Raw genomic sequence first — 5,728 nt, 5'->3', positions numbered from 1 at the left:
CTATTTTATATATAAGATACGGTTTAAAACGTGAAGAAAAATGCTGCCATAATTTTACTGTAGATGACGATCTCTTAAAATTAATGAATTCAGGTGATATATACAATAGTGATTCATTTGATGATGAGGAATATACACTCGATATAAATTAATGGTGTTAACTAGTCTTTCGTTTCTTGCGATTTATTTAAATAAAGCATGTGAATTTTCACTAAAACATTTTAGCCGTTTTTTGCCAGAGTCTATGTGAAATTTCACTAAAACATTTTAGCCGTTTTTAGCCGCTTTTTTTTGCCAATCTAGCCGGTCGGCCCAAAAAGTTCTGGCAACACTGTATCTAACTACGAATCTCTGTGTGAAGCGCTAATCGACGAATTCGACGTGAAGTTCAGCAGTGCGGACGTACATCAGAAGTTAATGCAAAGGCGAAAGAAGAACGATGAAAACTTCCACGAATATGTACGGCAAATGAGAAAGCTGGCAGCATTAGGGTCGGTGGAGGACGAAGTAGTTGTTCGATACATTGTCGACGGACTGCAGGTACGTGACGATCTAAAATACCCATTGCATAGTTCCAAAACATTTAAAGAGCTAAGAGACCGTTTTGAGATTGTACAGCAAATGAGTTGCAAGCAGAGCAGCAGCGGCGCATTACAGAAGCAAAACTATATAAAGCATGCGCAAAAGGGTAGAGACGGCGACGGCGAGCCGCGCGCGGTCGGTAAACAACATCGCTTCAATTGCGGGTCAAACACACACATGCGTTCGGAATGTAAAGCTGAAACTAAATGCTTCAAATGCAGCGGCAATGGTCACATTGCGAAGAATTGTGAGAATCAGAAGCGAACGGTGAGCGTAGTAATGAGCGATAAACGAAGTAAGCAAATGCAGATTGGCAACAAATATTTTTCGTGCTTGATAGACACAGGTGCAGATGTGTCGCTTATGCAGCAAAGCGTTTATTACGAAAATTTCGGCAAGCACAAGCTAAAGAAGAGTTCCGCGAAATTGTATGGGTTGGGGAATATTCCAACAGCAGCGAAGGGTGCGTTGACAGTAGAAGTTGAGGTTGATAATATAAAAACACAACATACATTTCTTGTCGTAGCTGATAGCAAAACAAACAACGAAATTATTGTAGGCTACGATTTTATCCAACAATTCCAATTAGAATTTAATACTAATGGGTACTTTTTCTCGGATAAGACGAAGCAAATACACGACGAAGACAAATTTAAATGCGTATACAATATCGTAGAGAAGGTGCCTGAAATTTATGTTTTGCCACAATTTAAGAGCGTCGTTACGAAATTAATTAATGAGTACAATCCAGTAGTTAGCCCGATTGAACATCCTATTCAGCTGAAGATAATACCAAAAGACGATTTTATTAACTTCAATGAGAGTCCAACTCGACTTTCTGCAGCAGAGCGCAACGTTGTAAAGAGCCAAGTAGATGAGTGGTTGAAACTTGGTATAGTTCGGGAATCCAATGCAAACATAGCAAGTAAAGTAGTCTTGGCAAAGAAGAAAGACGGTGGTTATCGTGTTTGCATAGATTACCGTAAACTAAATGCTGCTGTGTTAAAGGATCGTTTTCCTGTGCCAATTATCGACGAAGTGTTAGAGAAGATGCAGTCAGCGAAATTTTTTTCTGTAATGGATCTCAGAAATGGGTTTTTTCACGTACCGGTGGAGGAAAGTAGCCGAAAATACACAGCATTTGTAACCAAAGAAGGCTTATATGAGTTCACTAAAGCACCATTTGGGTTTTGTAACTCGCCAGCAGTGTTCATGCGGTATGTTAATTACATTTTTCGGCAGATGATAAACGATGGTATTATGGAATTGTACGTAGACGATATAGTCGTTTTCGGACAGACAGCGGATGAGTGCCTTAAGCACGTAGAGAAGGTATTGCAGAAGGCGCAGAGTTTTGGCTTAGAAATCAAGTGGTCAAAGTGCAAGTTCTTAAAAGACAAAATTAGTTTTTTGGGTCATGAAATTCAGAACGGTGGTATTTGGCCTGGAAGAGATAAAATTAAAGCTGTTAAAAATTTTGTTGTACCGAAAAATATTAGGGGCGTGCAAGCTTTCCTAGGGTTGACGGGATACTTTAGGAAATTCATCCAAAATTATGCCATCATGGCTAGGCCGCTAACACAGTTGTTGAAGAAGGAATCTGAATTTCAAATTGGTCCGAAGCAACAGCAAGCAATACTTGATTTGAAGACAGCGCTTACGCAAGAGCCCGTTTTAAAAATTTTTAAACAGAATGGTAAAACACAACTTCATGTAGATGCGTCCAAGTATGGGTTTGGCGCGACATTAGTACAAGAGCATGAGGGGAAGTGGCATCCTGTGTTTTATTGGAGTCGAAAGACTTCACTGCAAGAAGAAAGACTTCATAGTTACTTCCTTGAAGTCAAAGCTGCGTACTTAGCAACTAAGAGATTACGACATTATTTAATGGGCATTCAGTTTGACCTCGTTACCGATTGTGCGGCGTTTAAGCAGACAGCCGCTAAAAAAGACGTACCCAGGGAAGTAGTTCAATGGCTTATGCATCTACAAGATTTTAATTGTAATATCGAGCATCGAGCGGGAGAGAGAATGAAGCATGTTGACAGCTTAAGTCGTTATCCGGTCATGGTGGTTACGTCGCAGGTGCAAGTACAAATTCAGAAAGCACAACAAACCGATGAGCATCTAAAAGCGGTAGCAGCAGTTCTCGACAACAAACCATACGCAGATTATGTAATGAAAAACGGAGTATTATATAAGCAGTTGAATGGGCAAGAGTTGTTGGTAGTACCGCGAAATATGGAGAAAGAAATAATACGGAATGCTCACAATTTCGGTTACATGAACTTACAAAAAACGTTGCACGCAATTCGACAAGACTTTTACATAGCGCATTTAGAAAAAAAAGTGAACCAGCATATTGTAAACTGTGTTGAGTGCATAATACACAATCGTAAAGCGGGGAAGCAGGAAGAGTTCCTGCATTGCATAGATAAGGGTGACTGCCCACTTGCTACTATCCATGTCGATCATTTGGGTATCTTAGATTCAACGTCGAAGAATTATAAGTACATTTTCGCTATAGTTGACGGTTTTTCCAAATTTGTTTGGCTATTTCCGACCAAAACAACAGACGCGCAGGAAGTAGTAAAACATTTGAGTACATGGGTCACAACGTTTGGAAATCCGCCACGCATTATAACCGATAAAGGCGCAGCATTCGTATCAAATTTATTTAAAGAATTTTGTAACGAAAATAAAATTGAACACGTTAAAATAACCACAGGCGTTCCGAGAGGCAATGGCCAAATTGAGCGAGTCAATAGAGTAATTCTCTCGATGTTGGCGAAGTTGTCAGCTAGTGAGCCAGCTAAGTGGTACAATTATACGTCGGTGGTACAAAAGGCTATGAATGCGCACGTTCACTCGTCAACGAAATTTACACCATATGAGATTATGTTTGGCATAACAATGAAAAGCGAGATGTCTACCGATACAATAAATCTACTTCAAGAAGAATTATTGGTCGCATTTCAAGATGATCGTCGTATTCTGAGAGAAGAAGCCAGGGTCAATATTCAGAAAGCTCAAGAAGCGTACAAAAGAAACTTTGACAAAAAGCGTAAAAGCAGTCAAGACTACCAAAAAGCAGATTTGGTTGCGATAAAGGTAACACATTTTTCGAATAAGAAGTTATCAAACAAATTCATCGGACCTTATAAAGTCGTCGAAGTCAAACGTAATGGGAGATATGTCGTCGAAAAGGCAGCCGAGTTCATAGGGCCTCGCGTTACATCCACCAGTGTGGATAATATGAAGCTTTGGGTACATTTTGAAGTTGACGAAGATATGTCATCTGGGACAGATGACGAGCAGGATGACCGAATGTGATGTTGGCAACCCTGCGTGATGTAAGCAACCCTGCGCGATGTAAGAAACCCGGCGTAAGGTAAGGCGGAGAAGCGAATTATTACTTTGATCCTACGAAGAGAAAAAGAGCACGTGAAGTTGACCGAAGCTGAAAATCTCATTTTTACAAATCAATCATTTTAACTAAATGTAAAATATCTTTATACTTGTTTAAATAAACAACTGAAATATTTACTACGTAAATATTAACATTTTTTACATATATATATATACGCATGCCTTAAATCTATCGTCCGTCTGCTGATATCAGCTAACAGAACACGTCAAACATCTGTTCCTGGTACATAGAGTGGACCAGGTAAACGGCCGTTGATCTGCGAATATACATAAGGGTTTGCAGACTCAACGACAGCTGGTTGGAAGTGAACATATAGCAGCGAGGGAGAATAAGCAGAAGCAGAGCCTGAGGGAAACGAAACAAGTGCAGCGATCGGTTTGTCGGCATCGACGCTACTCGCCGCAGCGCCAGCATCACCGGCGAAGAGAGGCCAAGCAGCGGCCCGTCTTAACTAGCTGTTTGCCTTCTCCTTTTTTTTTGCCTACATACCAACATACATATAAATTGTTGTTAGGGTTTCTCATAGTTTACTTTCTTTTACTTATGCATGCCTACGCATGTACATACATATGTACATAGATATGAAGTGTTGCTAGGATTTATTTTGCATAGGGAAAGTAATTTAGTTCATTTATTTATGCATAAAATATTATTTTTTTCTTATTATTACCTATCACTAGTTCACTTGTTTTTTTGTTGCATTATTTTTATATTTTGGCATTCCGCTTTTGCTTTTTACTTGTGCCAGGTTTCTTTGAATTATAAATCAATAATTAGTAATTAGTAGAGTATCATTTGATCGTTTCTTTTCTTGGATTTTTTTATTTTATTTTTTTGAATTTCGTTCCACCTTTTTCGGTTCGTTGTTAGGTTTCCATGGGCACTTTTGTCCATTGATCGTGGGTCAAATCGACGCATTCGTACACCACGTTTCACATAATTTAAATTTTTGTTATCGCGTTCAGTTTCTTCAGTCATCTTTTTATTTGTACATTTTTTTTTCGCACACAAGACCCACGATCCAGAAAATAAAGGTCGCGCCATTCGCGGACCGCTAACCCTCTCTTCGTCGATTTGACAGCATCCACCCAATCGCTGACGTCAAAATATACTTTTGTTTACATTCACTGTTGCCAACTTGATGCTTCTCGCACCAAATTTAGTGGGTATTCAAAACGCGAAAATTTTTGCTTGGTGCGTTTTTGGTGCTTTTGTTTTTAGTTTGAAGACTTCAAATTAAAAAATCTTAAAAAAATGGAAGCAAAATTTATAGCAATCGTAAGTGTGCTTAGCAATTTTACAAAAATTTAAACAAAATCATGGCACAGTGACTATCATAAGCGACAACGAAATATGTGCAGCACCTTCAATTTGTTCGATTCTTCTTCTTCTTCTTTTTCTTGTCGTGTTCGTCTTGCTCTCTCATTTTGGTATATTTTGACGTCACGGCCAGTTGCTCTCAGCTCGATTGGTGCAATCTTGTATTTTATCATTCTTGCACAAGACCCACTCGTCGCCCGCTACCGCGAGTGAGTGACTAGGGCAATATGCAGTAAAGGCATCAGCACCTCTGCTGGAGCCAATGTATGCATATGCTTTTGTTTATATTAGGGCTATTCGCGATTCGGTGCATAAGAGCTGACAAATTTATGCAATTGCAGAAATATGCCATGGATTGTGAGCGACCTTTATTAAACTGTCATGGTAAAGCTTTTG

Source organism: Rhagoletis zephyria, unplaced genomic scaffold (assembly GCF_001687245.7).
Source record: "Rhagoletis zephyria isolate East Lansing unplaced genomic scaffold, Rhagoletis_zephyria_1.1 Rzeph_scaffold_00581, whole genome shotgun sequence".
Lineage (NCBI taxonomy): Eukaryota > Metazoa > Arthropoda > Insecta > Diptera > Tephritidae > Rhagoletis > Rhagoletis zephyria.
The sequence above is the reverse complement of the archived record's forward strand: the minus strand, read 5'-3'. Positions refer to the sequence as shown.